At 47.3% G+C, this 15641-nt stretch overlaps 1 protein-coding gene and 1 long non-coding RNA gene across 2 annotated transcripts in view; one reads left to right on the plus strand and one right to left on the minus strand.

Moving 5' to 3' along the window:
- RNLS (renalase, FAD dependent amine oxidase) overlaps positions 1–15641 on the minus strand; it is a 321158-nt gene that overhangs the window by 11747 nt on the left and 293770 nt on the right. The gene's annotated exons all lie outside the window — the stretch shown is intronic.
- LOC125147835 (uncharacterized) lies at positions 135–8493 on the plus strand. Its single transcript, XR_007145312.1, has 2 exons — positions 135–468; positions 5028–8493. It is a non-coding gene; the product is annotated as an uncharacterized LOC125147835 (long non-coding RNA).

Below are 15641 nucleotides of genomic sequence, written 5' to 3' on the forward strand. Positions count from 1 at the left end.
TTCAACCTCTGTAGTAATGTTCTGGGGGAAGTTGAGCCCAGGTCCCTAGAGCTAGCCTCCCCCTCTCTTCCCAGAGCCTCAGAGGCTATGTAGTTGGCATCCCCCATAGGATAGATCATTTGAAACCCACAGCGTAAGAATGATGGCATTCTGCTGAGCCTTTCTCCACTCATGGGAACTTTGCATCTGAGTAAAAGGGAAGTCAAGACCAGGAAGCTGATGAATCTCAAGGGGCTACTTCCTTAAACTTTAAAGAAGCAAAGGTCCCTGTGTCAGACAGTGGAGTTGCTTCGGTTCAGAAGGAACTCATGCATGATAACCAAAGCGAAAACACAGACTTACTCCTTGTTGGTTTCCAGGTTCCCTGGACCTGAGCCACGAATGAAGAAGGGGTTGGTCCGTCAGGAAGGAAGGATGATCGGAGGTGCCGTGGAGCCGCCATGTTTGATGAGGCTGGGAGTGGCCGAGGTTTGGAAATATTTTTCTGCCTAAAGCTCTGAGATTGCATAGGTTTTCTTAGCCCTGAGGAATTCCTCTAACTGCCTGGGGATTTCTAGGTTTCTAAGAAGCTTGAGGTGGTTGTTAACCTAATACCCAGTTGAAGGGAGCCAAGACAGGCTTTCCATGCCAGCTGTGTAGTAGGCTGTCTTCTTAAAAGGCTCTTTAAAATCAGGCGCGTAAGGGAATCCTTCTTTCCTGAACTAGGGCGTCTGAAACTGGGTCAATGGTTCTCATCCCCATCTTCCAGTTTGCTTTGCCGAAGCACAGTGTAAGCAAATAAATATCAATGAATTGCTTAATGATTTTCATAAGGTCCCATATTTTCAAGGCAAGGGGCTCTCCTGAAATGTTTGATCTACTCCGTATGAATCTGTTTCCCAAATGGCCAGCACATGTTGAGGCCTGCTGCCCTCCGGGTTACAGGAAGATGCCTTTGATGGGTTAACCGCAGAGCAAGTGAGCTCTTTTTAAGTCCTTTTCAAAAGTTCCTTTGTCCTGCTGTGGATCTTGCCACTTGCATTGGATCAGCAGGAGACCGCTCCTGGCAAAGGGTTCTAGTACATTCTCCCTCTGATCCGGGTTGGGTCCCTGGGTAATGCCATCTGTAATCTGGAGTCCCAAAGGTTGGAGTTTAAGCACGAGGCAGCTGGAAAACAATTACCGAGCTCTAGGTGGGCCACACACTTTTCCAGCACTGTCCACCCAACTGTGAGGCCGGAATGAATTTCCTTAAAGCCAAATGAAATCACCATCATTCTCAACCATCTTGGGGGAAGGCTGGTCTTGCTATTAACGAAACTTCTTGGCAGCTGCCTGATGCTGCCCTCGGCGGGATATGACTACGTTCGAAGCGGCCCTCCGTGTTCTATGGGCGGCTTGTCCGTTCTTTTCCCGGCCTGGGCGGAAATGCGTAGACCATACCTTTCTTGACCCCTCACGCATGCCTAGTCAAAGGGTGATTCGGTTTGGCTTATTTCTACAGATTCTGAGACACATTCAGGTCACAGCATAATGAATGGACACACAGGGCTATCATCTAGTCGGGTGGCCATACTGGAGAAATTAAGGGCGAAGAAAAAGGCAATCCGGGTCCCTGCCAGCACGTGGGTGCAGTTCCTTGGGGACCCAGCAATCGTTGAGGACCAAGATATTATGTTTTAGTTGTTCTATAAAAACCAAACGTGTTGTGAGCAACGCTGAACTTTCAATCCAAAAGTGTCGTAACTACTTATAAAAACACAGCAAAATGTATCAGAGAATAAGATTTAAGAAAAGAGAAACATCTTTTCCTCTTTGTTCTGTTCTGAATGGTTTTTTTTAATCATAAATATTACCATTATTAGGTACTTCTTCACCCTAGATTGACTATATACTTCCGAGATAACTTTTATTTTTTCTTGCCAGCTGTGATCCTGGGTATTCATTCAAAAGCAACAACTCCTTACTTCTCCATATTGCTGGTAGCTTTGGTTCCATCCGGTCAACATTTATCAGGTGGTGACTTGGGCAGGCCCGGTAGTATCTTGGCCTTTAAAAGCAGATGATGTTTCTTTTGCATGCTGTCTCTCTCTCTCTGTCTGCCTCTATCTCTGTCTCTCTCTCCCTCTCTCCTGATACTAATTTAGGTCTAGTGATGGCCAAACCTCTTTTTTTCTTTTTTTTTTTTTTTAATTTTTTTAAAACTTTTTTTTAATTTATTTTTGAGACAGAGAGAGACAGAGCATGAACGGGGGAGGAGCAGAGAGAAGGGGAGACACAGAATGGAAGCAGGCTCCAGGCTCTGAGCCATCAGCCCAGAGCCCGACGTGGGGCTCGAACTCACGGACCGCGAGATCGTGACCTGAGCTGAAGTCGGACGCTCAACTGACTGAGCCACCCAGGCGCCCCCCAAAGCTCTTTTTTTCAGGCTGCTGGCACTTAGTTCTCTTCGAGAGTTATTTCCTTCTCAGGCAAGAGAGTCTTGCTAATTTCAGACAAGCCTTCAAACTACATTTTCTGTCTGGACTAATGGAATTACGGTCCACACAGCCACCTAGTCCAGAAATCTGGGAGTCTCTTCTTTCCAACTGTCTTCCCACATCCAATCAACCACCAGCTTCTGTTGGGCTCCTGTCTTGCAAAAACCCTCATTGCAGAAGTCCGTCCTCCCACACTCCCACTGTGGACTCTTTCCCCACCTTCCACATTGTACCTCTTACCTGGATTTGCCTCCAAATGACCTGCTGATTATTCTCTTTGTCTCCATCCTCTGTCCTCTCCTCATCCGTTCTTGTCCTTTCTCGGGCAAAGGTTACGTTGTTCTTGCCCGAATTACAATGCAATAACCACGAAATCATGCAGCTATGAGTCAAACTCATTGGCAAAGCTTTTTTTTTTTTTTTTTAATTAAGATTAGGTCTAGAATTTTACTGAATGTTTTCCATTATCTATTGTCGTACGTCCAGGAGATAAATTACATGACTGATTTTTGAATGTTAAACAATCCTTGCATGCCATATAAAATATATTTTATATGCTATTTATGCACACACTCACTTTGTATTTCTTGCTTGTATTTATTTAGTATTTTTGGATCTCTGTTTATATGTGAGATTGAGTCATCTTCTGTTCTTGTCTGGCTTCGACATCAGGATTATAATGGCTTTGTAAAATATGTTGGGGAATTTTTTTCTGCTTTTCTGTTCCCTAGAATGGTTATTTGTCAGGGGTTATTTCTTTCTTGAATTTCTGGAAAAAATTGTCTGCAAAATCTTCTGGAGCTAGTACCGCCCGTGGTATATTTTTGACTATTGAGTTCATTTCCCGCCACCACCCCCCTCCCCCCGCTCCATTACTGGTTGTAGGTTTATTCGGTGTCAATTTCTTCTTTGTTAATTTCCATAATTTATGCTTTCTAAAAACTGTGCAGTGTATCTAAGGTTTCAAATATATTGGCCTAAACGTTGTTCATGTGATTATCTCATGATTTTTAAATATTTACTTTTTCTGTTTCAATGTCTCTTTTCATATCTAGTACTGTTTATTTCTGCCTCTTAAGAAAAAATCATTCATGCCAGGAGTTTGTCTGTTTAATTACTTTCCTGAAACAACCAGCTTTTCATTTTGTTGATCAGATGACCAACCATTCACTTCTGACACCATCACAAGAGTAATTTTTAGGAAACCCAAATGCACGTTTGAAGACCCACACTGGGCTCGCCACCCCGCATCCAGCCTCTATCTTCTTCACCAGCTCCTATCACCGCACTGAGCCCCCATCTTCTCTCCCCTCCAACAACATCAGATTCCTTCAGGGCCCCAAAATGTCAGCTCATTTCATGCTCTGTATCTTTGCACAGACTTTTCTTTTTCTCCCCTCCTCCCTCCAAGCCCCCACGCTATTCGTTTGGTCCAAGTCTTTAAGTTCCATCTCAAGTTTTCCTCCTTTGCACTGACCTTGTACCTTTTTTGCATTCCTATTTTTGCCTTCCCTTCTGGACCACGAAATCCTTGAGGGTAGGTGCAATCTATTTTTCATCTTTATCATGGGCACTTTTAACTTCTTTTTCTTACCCCCGTATCACTCCTTTTACAAACAAGAAGCATAAACAGCACAGACGAGATTACACTGTGTCTTTTCCCTCTATTTTAAGAAAGGTTGGCATCCAAACCACTCCACGTGAGATACCAGCTAAATTAACATCCCTCTTCCTCCCTTGTCAACATGCACTTAGCATTGACCCACCTATTTGCTAACATCTTTAATCTTGCAATTTTTTAAGGCAACATTTATGTCTGGTAAGTTCCAAACTGCTTTGTGTCTGGACATCTCAATGCACCTCAAATGCCAGACCAGATCTGAATTGGGCTGTCTGATGTCTTCCTCGTTGAGAGTTTACTTCTAAAATTATGCACTGTTTAACGAAAAGGGATGATCGTATTTCACAAGCAAGCCCCCAACTTTCCTACTGAGGCAAAATATTGCAAGTAGGTAATCCAAAGAAATCCCCATTCTAGCTCATAGTTTTTCTCACTGAAGAACTTATACTTGATAACAGTCAACCTAGATTTGCATACACCAAATAGGATGCTGTTTAAAAGATGCTATTTAAAACCACTTCGGCTGAGTGGTTCCCAAGCACAGGAGTTAGGAAGCCTGGCCTTGACCCCCAGCCATATCCCTTCACAGCCCAGCGGGGACTTCAACCCCTGAAAGTCTTGATAGTCAAAGAGTAACGATCATACAGTGACCAAATAGTGATGACTTAGGGCTAAATCATAGCGTTCGCAAGGAAATGCCTTGTGCGTTTCCCAGAGCACAGTAGTCTGGAGCACTGCATTTCAGTTGAACTTGCACGAGGAGAAGTCACAACTAAGCCTACCGTGCAAATGGTGATTTCTCATTGACAACACTATTACCCAGGCATCCAGCATTAGCCGATTTAAAGAAAATCCCGCTTTCCTTGAGGCTCCGTTTGCTTTCTAAACTTTCTGGCCCCGACCAACACCCTTTGCTAATCCATTTTATTTTCCTTGTTTTCCTCCAGGGACGACGGATCGGACGCTGGGATTTGGAAGCCCGGCATTCTACGCTGAGCGCACACAGACCACCGAGTCGGGGCAGCTGGCCCCGCGATGCTCTTTGCTGAATGGTCAGAGCGTCCCTGTCCCTGCTCTGCCTGCTCGGCACTAACCTGGCCACGCTTATCACCCCAAATCGGGACATCGAGTTTTCCATTTGCGAGAAGACTCCAGCTCACGCAGTGCCTCTCTCCCTCTGTGAAGGCCAGTAACCAAGCCGAAATGTTCAGCCAAAAAAAACATTTGCCGACATCGCTTTAAAGTAATCATCTCCCCTCAGGGCCGGCCGCTCTTTCACGGGCAACCCATCCTGCCGCTGGGAAAGCAAACCTTTTCTGCGCTCATTCTGGGCCTTCACCAGAACTGTCCGGTAACTGAAAGTCATTTTGGGTTTTGGTCACCCTCCGGGCTACGGGCCCATGACCCATCCACTTTGCTACCGAAATCTGGGGTGAGGAGAGGTCCCGGGGGAGATGTGAAGAGCCAGCGGCTGGCTTTGGCCTGATCAGCTGAGCCTTGGCCTGCGGCCTTGGCTCCCTTGCCCCCAGGACTGATAGAGCCTTTGCATGTCTGTCCCCACGGCTTCTCTGTGTTCTTGGGGCCCGTGTGGACTGGTGTGGGACAGGAGGAGAGTGAGGGGGACCTGGGCCCCATCCGGGGTCTCCATGCTTCCAGTCTGCCTCAAGTTGTCCAGGAAAGGCTGACCCATATTCCACATACCAGCTCTGAGCAGGACACATCTGCTCACTCCTCCTCCCCTTCCTCCTCCTGTTCTCCCTCCTCCCCCTCCTCCTCCTTCCTCGGCCAACAGGGCAGCCAGACCTGCATACCCGGTCTCTCTCGTCAGCCTGCTGGCACGATGGGGCTCAAGGGGGCCACCAGGGGGTGAGCCCCCCCAGTCTGAACCTCCTGGCCTCCCCCCATCGCGTGCCCTCCAGGAGCACGGCAGTAACCAGAAGGGTACGGAAAAGTCCATCTCTTGGGCTTGTTCACAATTATTTCCTTCCAGCCTTGGCTTTTGGAATGCTTTGCTGCGTTTCTTTTGAGTGGGCAGATGGCAGGATGCTGGAGGTGTAAAACAGCTATGAAAAACAAGATGATTCCGACAGAAGGAGTATGTACAGCCCCTGCTGGACCATCCCGATATTAATCAGGAGAACTGGCCTTTTGTTTTTGTTTTCGTTTTTTCCCCTGGGATCTTTAAAGTTTGCATGCCTTCTCTCTGCTTTCCAAAAAAAAAAAAAAAAAGAGAATATGTAAATGCACCACTTTAAGGGCTTCAGCTGGGAAAGCTGGTGTCATTTTTGGGATTCAGTTTATTGTGAGGATGAGCTCGAGCTGAAGGACCTTAGAGCAAGACCCGGGGAGGCTTCGGGGAGGAATGCGAAAATGGAGCTTCGGGAGAGAAAAGCTGACGGCGGGTCACCAGCGATGGTGCCCATCCGTGGTGCAGGAGCCGTGCCTGAAAGAGATAATTTCAAGTTGAGCTGTGGTTTACCGCAGTGTCCTCGTGATCGGCTGAGTGGTCAGATGTCAGGGGTGACTGAAAATAAGTTCATTTTCCCACAGTGAGAGAAAAAAGAAGAAGGAGGGAAAAAAAAAAAAGGAACAGCCCTGCCCATATGAAACAAATACTTGCACATTTCAGAGTCCGGCCGGAGCAGGCTTGAACGTGCACCATCACGCATGTGACTTTTGTGAAGCCAGCCGGGGAAGAAACGACAATTATTGCCCTGGATTAGCCTAACACGTTACCCCTCCCCCGCCACCCCCGTTGAGCACAGACGGTCTTTCACGGGGCGATCGCTGCGCCCCACTGTTGGGCCAACTCGGAAGATCTTTGGGGAACGAGGGTGGCGCGTCTATGTCATTATGTCGCCGGTGGGGATAAGGGAAGGACGGGTAGAGCGTCTGGTGATCCCACCCCGCGAGTGTGGGACTGAACACCGACCAAGGGTTCTCTAGACCTTCCTACCCGACCCTCCGGTGCCTCCGGGCTTTACGGAGGTGCGCGAGCTGTGTGTGTGTGAAGGCTCTGGGACTCAAAGTGTTAAAGTGTCCTCTGCAATGGCGAAAAATGGCTTAACTGCAGACTCATCCTGTGTTGGCCTAGTTGTGTGCTTCTGTGTGTGTGTGTGTGTGTGTGTGTGTGTGTGTAATTTTTTCTTCCTTTTCAAATACTATTCTCTTTCATGATCTCATATCCTAAAATGTCTCCTTTCTGATTCAGTGAGAGGGATTCCATGGTTCACCACCCAGCACAGGGTACTTCCTTCCATCACAGATGCCAGAAAAGCACTAAAGATCTCAAAGGTGGAAACGCAGAGCATCAAAGCACTGATCGGAAGGCCAGAGGCTTGATTTGGAAATCACACACCAGGCAGCCGCAAATCCCGTGTCCCGATGCCTTTTCTTTTCTCTTGTCCTTTTGTTCCTAATGCAATGCATTCTGACCCCATCTCTTCCATCCCACCGAGCCCGCAGCACCTTGAGCGATTCAGTGGCTGTAAACTCCCCTGCCGACTTTGTTTTGGCTGGAATCGCAACCCATATATGGGAGAATCCAGCCGAAACATCACAGAGCTAACAGCGCGCCTCCGTGCAGTGGTGGCCGGTCAGCAGAAAAAGGTGACATCATGGCTATTCCAGGACTTCAGGTCTGCAGCACAAAGTGACTTCCCTGCTCTACATCAGAGTCAGAACTTGGATTCGAGACAAAAACAACTCTCCCTTCCCATAAATATCTGCTCTGGGGCTCAAGACTATTCGAAGCGCAACGGCTCAGAAATGGTCCCTTTCCTTGGAGACCCGTCTGATTTTCCAAATCCAATCACAAACTTTTTAATAGCATGTCATGAACCTCTCAGCTCATTATTTCTCCTCAAAGCCCTCCGGTTTGCCAGCTTAGAGCCTGTCAAGTGTTGTTTGATGATGTACTACGCCATAAATAAACGCATAGGACATGCTAGAAATCCACCCTTCACTACTTCTGGCTTTCCCGCTAGGAATACTGCCATATAATCAGGGATGTGTGATTTGTGGCAATTGCTCTGAATTGAGGGTTGTTTTTTTTTTTTAACGTGTCCAGTGTGTAATGTAGGTAATATAACAGATTTATCACCTTTACATAAATCCCATTTGTTTTTCCTCTTCCTGTTCCTTCTACCCCCTCTCACGGTTAGGACGTTGGGAGCAAAGAGTAGGAATATAGACAAACCCTCTGAAATAGCCATCATGGCCTTACCCCTTCCTTCCAGCAGGAAATCAAGGCACTGGATAAGTTACTACATACACCTCTAATATCCACTGTTCCCTCCGATGTTTTTAAGTTGTGAGCAGACAACCATTTTACATGGGTAACTGGCCATGAAGGTCAGCACCAGAAGGGAGGTTACTGTTGTAATCAAATAAAGCTCATAGACGCTAATCTGACATGTGTTTTGACTAACTTTTTTCACTCTATGGTAATTAGGCAAACACGACAAGCAGTCGACCCAAATAACTGTGTCATCTGTCCTGTTTTGTCGCATTTCGCGGTGAGATTAAGATAGGTTTCGGGCAGGGACATCCTAGTCTCAATCAGCGTCCTTCCCCCGGTGGTCACAGGGGGCAAGATATGCAGAGGAAACAATGGTATGCACAGGGACTTTTCATTAATATCTACGGCTGTGGACATAAAGCCCATTGCGTGGTCCAGGAAGCATCGTTAGCAAAACTATAAAGTGAGGTATGTTAAAGCTTGATATATAATAAGAGTATTATTAGGGTTCTCCAGGGAAATAGAGTCTATAGGAATATATATATATATATATATATATATATGTGTGTGTGTGTGTGTATGTGTGTGTGTGTGTGTGTGTGTGTGTGTGTGTATATATATATATATATATATATATATATTTCTCCACTGGAAGTCCCAAAGTCCACCATCTGTAAGCTGGAGAACCCAGAAAGCCAATGGTATATTCAGTTCAAGACCAAAAGCCCAAGAATTAGGGAAGAGAGGTTGGTGTAAATCCCCAGTCTGAGTCTGACAGCCTGAGAACCAGGAACTCTGTCTGAGGGCAGGAGAAGACAGATGTCTCAGCTCAAGCAGAGGGAGCAGATTTCCCCTTCCTGCACCTTTTGTGTTCTATCAGGCCTTCAACAGACTGGACCATGCCCACACCCATTCGTGAGGGTGATCTTCTTTATTTAGCCCACTGATGAGAATGCTAATCTCTTCCCGAACCATCTTCGTAAACACGCCCAGAAAGAATGTTTTGTCAGCTGAGTGTCCCTTGGCGCAGTCAAGTTGACCCATTAAAATTCACCATCACAATAAGTACTTTTGGTAGGCAGACTGTATGGCCCCTTGAGATGTCCACCTCCTAGGCACAAGATTCTGAGATTATGTCATGTTGCGTGACGAGGAGGGATCAAGTTTGCTAGTCCGCTAACTCTAAAAGAAGAACACTATCCTAATTACCTAGGCGGGCCCCATGTAATCCCAAGGTCCTTTCAGTGTGGAAGAGGGAGGAAGAGGAGTGATCTCCAAGGTGATTGATGGGAGAAGGCTCAGCCCACTGTGGCTGGGTCTGTAGGAGGAAGGGGCCTCCAGGCAAGGAGGGTAGGAGCTCCCAGAAGCAGCAAAAGGCAAGACATCAGACTCTCACCTGGAGCCTCAAGAAAGGAACAGAGTTGTCCTGCTACCTTAACGCACCATGGGACCCACTTTGGAATTCTGCCTTCCAGAACTGTAAGATAATACATTTTTTATTGTTTTAAGCCACTAAGTTTGTGGTAACTTTTTACAGCAGCCACCGGAAACTCTTACAGTACTTGATAAATGTTAGCTAGTAGCTAGCGATTTAACTTTTTCCCTTATCAAGTGATATCCTTCCTGATTGGCGAGTTTGGGGAGATCCACATCACAGCCAGTGTCTCAGTGTGAATCCCGCCTCACCTCAGCATCTGCCTAGTGTTCTCAAAATACGTGCTCTGCAGGGCAGTTAAGAGCACAAATTATTCTTGTTGTATTGTTGTCTGACCGTAAGCAACGGAAACGGACTGTCTAACTGAAGCAGGAAAGGAATCCGTTGGCAAGATATTGGGTAGTTCCCAGAATTAACTGGAAGACCGGAGGATCAGACTCAGAAAATTAGCAGGAGTCAAGAAAGATTGGGAATCGATCAGAGCTGGAAGGGTTCGGAGGTTGCCCCTGGACACTCAAGGCCAATAACACTGGACTCCCGATGCCACCACTGCTTCTGTGAATAATTGTCTAACTCTCTATCTTTGTGTCCCTCAAGATTGCACGTTCTGGGCAGAAATGTCCGACTGAGATCCTGCAACTGTGACAGAGGTGGGTCAGCCTCTTTGGTGTTTACAGCGATTGATGGTGCCCTACCTGCAACCAAGTCATATACAGTGAGGGTTCTCCCAAGTAAGAAGACGTTGGAGCCCAGATAACTCCCCAAATGACACATATCTACTACACTTAAGTCCGTGCAGGTGGCTGGGATTGAGCACCATAGCCTGGGTAGTCTCTAAACAACAGAAATTTCTTGCTCACCATTCTGAAGGCTGTGATGTCTCAGATCAGGGTGTTGGCAAATCCAGTGTCCGGTGGGGACTTGCTTCCCGTGTCCCCAGTGGCCATCTTTTCACTGTCTTCGTACGGCAGAAGGACAAAGGAGCTCTCTAGGGTCTCTTTTATAAGGGCACTAATTGCATTCATGGGGTTCCACATTTATTGCCTAATTGTCTCCCCACCTTCAAATGCCATCATATTGGGGATTGGGTTTCAACATAAGAATATGGGCAGGGGACATACAAACGTTCAGTCCATAGCACCGAGCATCAGTGTTCTTGCCCACACCACGGGCATAAGGATTTCTACTGATTCTATTCCACCCCAAGTGCAAGGTACATTTCAACTACAGCAGCTGCTGGGAGTTTCCTGAGCGCAAGCGCTCACCTTCACCCCTCTGCTGCTCCTTCTGTCTGAAATGTCATCTCTCCTTATGTGTCTTGTGACCTACCCGTTCTCCAGTACCTAGTGTGCTATTCCTGGGCCTGTTGCGCTCTCCAGTTTTGGGTTCCTCTGTTCTGTCCTGCTCTGGAAGGGACCTACTCCGGCAGGCTATGTTTCCTGGGCTTCTGGCTGGGTAGGCCACCGGGGGGCAGTGGCCGAAGATGGCAGGCCAGGAAGAAGAGAGAAACCTACCATTCCCCCTGTTCCTTGGGTAGTATCTTCCGATCCAGCCGTGTTCCTTCTTTCTGGAAGGCCTTCGTTCCAACTTCTGCCAGGTGACCCTAGACCCCGAGCTTCATGAATACCAACTCTTCTCCTTGTCCCTAGAGATGGTGGCCCCGTGCTTCCTGCTGTTGCTAATCGGGGCGGGGGGCTGGCCTCCCCGTCTTGTCTGGCTTCTTAGCAATTCCACGACTTGGAGTTCTTGCTACTGTTTCTATGTAACAAATGATCCCCGAATTCAATGGCTTGAAACAACCGTTCTGAGGGTCGGGAGTTTGGGAAGGCACAGCCAGCAGGGTTTCTCTCTTGTCCACTCCGTCTGGGCCTCAGCTGGGAAGACAGACGCTGAAGGTGATGTGACGCCGGACGTGGCGGGGGGCGGGGGGGTGGGGGCGCTGGAATCGTCTGAAGGTTATTTACGCACACGTCTGCTGCCCGGGGTTTTGATGACTCAAAGGCTAGGACTGCTGACCAGAGCACCCACACAGGGCTTCCCATGTGGTGCGACTTCCTCACAGCACGACAGCCTCAGAGCAGTCAGACGGCGCCCACAGTCGCTCAGGCCCCAAAGGCCCGTCAGTGTCCCATCCAGCAACAGACGGAAGTCCTCTTTCACGTCCTAACTTCTGAAGCGGCAGGGCATCACTGTCCCCCTTCTCTCTTAGTTGGAACAGTCACGCATCCACCCAGGTTCAACGGGTGGGGGGAACTGGGGGGTACAGACCACGACCCTCGATGAGACGAATGTCAAAGAAGCTTGGGGTGTTGTTTTAAAACCGCCATAGCTCGGTTGTCACCTTCAGGACAAAACGGCTCCATTTTCCTTACTTAGAATATTTGCTGTTTTCCCAGTCGGACCCTGAACATGGAGTTCAGTTCTTATTCGCTCTATTAAAATTTCCCAAATTCCCCTGATTCAAACGGGTGGCTCCCACCTTTGTGCTACCGTGACTCACGATAACATTTGGATAAACCATTCTTTTTTTTTTTTTTTAATTTTTAACGTTTATTTCTTTTTGAGACAGAGAGAGACAGAGCATGAACGGGGGAGGGGCAGAGAGAGAGGGAGACACAGAACCGGAAGCAGGCGCCAAGCTCTGAGCCATCAGCCCAGAACCCGACGCGGGGCTCGAAACTCATGGTCCGTGAGATAGTGACCTGAGCTGAAGTCAGACGCTCAACCGACTGAGCCACCCAGGCGCCCCTAAACCATTCTAACCATACACGTTCCCCTCACTAGATGGTGGGGTCCCGGAGGGGCCAAAACTTATCTCAGCGTGCTCCTTTTTTTAAAAAAAGTTTTTTCTTGATGTTTTTATTTTACTTATTTGAGAGAGAGAGAGAGGTGTGGCAGAGAGAGAGAGAGAGAGAGACAGAGAATCCGAAGCAGGCTCTGCACTGTCAGCACAGAGCCCGACCCGGGGCTCGAACTTACAAACCTCGAGATCATGACCTGAGCCAAAGTCGGACATTTAACCAACTGAGCCACCCAGGTGTCCCTCAGTGTGCTCATTCTTGGCGCATGCCTGGAACACGGTGGCCAACGAACGATATATATTGAGTGAATGAATGCATATTTTACTGTAACATCACCGATCGCCAGAACCATTTTGGACTCAATACCTGGAGAAAATTGGAAGCACCCACAATTTTGCAAAGATTTTGACCCTTACAATGGAGCAACTCAAATGCCAGCAAGGCCTCCCTCGCAGGTAAATAAGCGAAGCAGGTGAATGCAGAGGGTAGCAGGGGTGAGGCGGGCTGTGGTGAGTGTTTGCCCCGTCTAAAAAGGCCACCCGAATGCGGCCCTTGACACTTCATGCTGCCTGGGACTGAGGGGGTGGCTTAGTGTCCCTAGAACTTCTGCTTTTGTAGAAGAAACTAGAATCTCACTATTTTTTTAAACACGAGAAAAGCACACAGTTTTAATTCTCTTTTTTACATGCACGTGGGAGTCTTTAAAAACTTTTAATTGAAGTTGACGTACAATATTATATTAGTTTTGTTGTTGCTTGTTTATTTGTTTCTTTTTTAGATTCCATGTATAAGTGGTGTTTGTCTTTTTCTGATTTATTTCACGCAGGGCCTAGAAAGTATTATACTAAATAGAATCTTGAATTTTATAATATCTTCTGATTTCTTTTTTTTTAATTTTTAAATATTTGTATATTTTTGAGAGAGAGAGAGAGAGAGAGAGACAGAATGCAAGCAGGGGAAGGGCAGAGAGAGAGAGAGGGAGACACAGAATCCGAAGCAGTCTCCAGGCTCTGAGCTATCAGCACAGAGCCTGACATGGGGCTCGAACTCACAAACAGTGAGATCATGACCTGAGCCCCAGTTGGACCCTCAACCGACTGAGCCACCCAGGCACCCCTATAATCTCCCGATTTTTAAGTGTTGTGAAGTAACACAACGGTTTTAAAACTCTTGTGCGGGCCAACCTTCTGCAAACCAAACTCAACATAACCAAAGGCAGGATTCTGCCGGGACCATTCATTCGTGTCTTCTGATTTAGAGTTCCTTGGGGATAATTCTCTGATAACTTCATCAACCCAAACTTTCATAACCTGAGCTCATTCGTCCTAAAAACGTAATTTGTGAGAGAGGCATATAAGTTTGTTAACTATTTAGACTCTTTAACATAACAAAACAGACAATAATTTAATAGGATAATATAGTAAACTGCACTTGAATTTGTTCAGTTTGCTTCATGATGCCAACCTTATTTGCTTTAAACGCTGCCAACTGGGGCACATGGGTGGTTCAGTCGGTTAAGCGTCTGAATGGCTCAGGTCATGATCTCACGGTTCGTGAGTTTCAGCCCCGCTTTGGGCTCTCTGCTGTTAGCCCAGAGCCTGCTTCAGATCCTCTGTCTCCTCTGTCTCTGTTCCCTACCTCTCTCTCTCTCTCTCTCTCTTTCTCTCTCCCCCTCTCAAAAATAAACATGAAAAAAGAAAGCTGCAAACCTAAAATTCACAAGAGCTTCATCTTTGGAGGACAAACTATTTTCTCCATATTTTGCAACTGATCAAATGCTCGCATGTTCAGGGAGAAGACACAGGTTGCTATCAAGTGATTCTCTCACTCTTCGAGCTCCTCATACAGATGACAGGCAGGCCGATGTCTCTAAGTTACGTAACTAAAAGAATATAAAAGGAGAGCCTTGGACAAGAAGTCTGGGTAACTGTCCTACACTCTGCCTGACACTCAACGGGCACTGGGCGATGCTTGCACGAATTACACCCGAAGGAATGAGGAGCAGCCACGAGACTTTGGACAGTGCATCTAAGCTGTTTGTGTCCCTCAGTGTCCTTTACGTTTAAAATGAGATATTTGATGGGGCGCCTGGGCGGCTCAGTCGGTTAAGCATCTGACTTCCACTCAGGTCGTGATCTCCTGGTCGGTGAGTTCGAGCCCTGCATTGGGCTCTGTGCTGACGGCTCAGAGCCTGGAGCCTGCTTCGGATTCTGTGTCCCCCTCTCTCTCTGCCCTCCCCCGCTCACGCTCTGTCTCTCTCTCTCCTTCAAAAATCAATAAACATTGGGGCGCCTGGGTGGCTCGGCCGGTTAAGCGTCCGACTTCGGCTCAGGTCACGATCTCGCGGTCCGTGAGTTCGAGCCCCGCGTCGGGCTCTGTGCTGACCGCTCAGAGCCTGGAGCCTGTTTCAGATTCTGTGTCTCCCTCTCTCTGACCCTCCCCCGTTCATGCTCTGTCTCTGTCTCAAAAATAAATAAACATTAAAAAAAATTTTAAAAATCAATAAACATTAAAAATAAAATGAGATATTTGAAATAGTCATTTTACTTTTATTACCTTGGTGAACACGTCCAGCACAAAGCCCAGCATCATGATGGGCAGGCTCTTCATTTCCTTTCTGTGGCCCCAGCTCTAAAATTCTATAAGCAAGGGGTTCCAAATCGTATAGAATGCATTGGCTGGTTATGCAACTACCTGATGACATCTCTGTCCTCTACTTTTGAATCAGGGGCGGGGAACGGACCGAGATCTGAAATTCATCAAAAGTCTCGGACTGCAAACCCCGGCACACGCACACCTCATGCACATGCACACACACACACACACACGCACAAGCGGCATCTGGTTGCTGACATCTTCTTGTGACTTAGGGCAGATGCTCATGGAGCTGAAGTCCCTGGACCCCCTGTGTTTGAAGATTCCTTCACTCCATATTTCAGTGAAGCTTTTTCGTGTGTCTGACACCAGCCAGGGAGTCTTTCTCTCTCCCTATGGAGTGCCACACCGCAGAACGTTTATCCCACACCCGAAGCGTGTCGGAGACGACTGCCCAGAAATGCTTTATTTTGCTGAACGGACCGTCTTC

The sequence above is a fragment of the Prionailurus viverrinus genome, chromosome D2, assembly GCF_022837055.1.
Source record: "Prionailurus viverrinus isolate Anna chromosome D2, UM_Priviv_1.0, whole genome shotgun sequence".
In the NCBI taxonomy this organism is placed as follows: domain Eukaryota; kingdom Metazoa; phylum Chordata; class Mammalia; order Carnivora; family Felidae; genus Prionailurus; species Prionailurus viverrinus.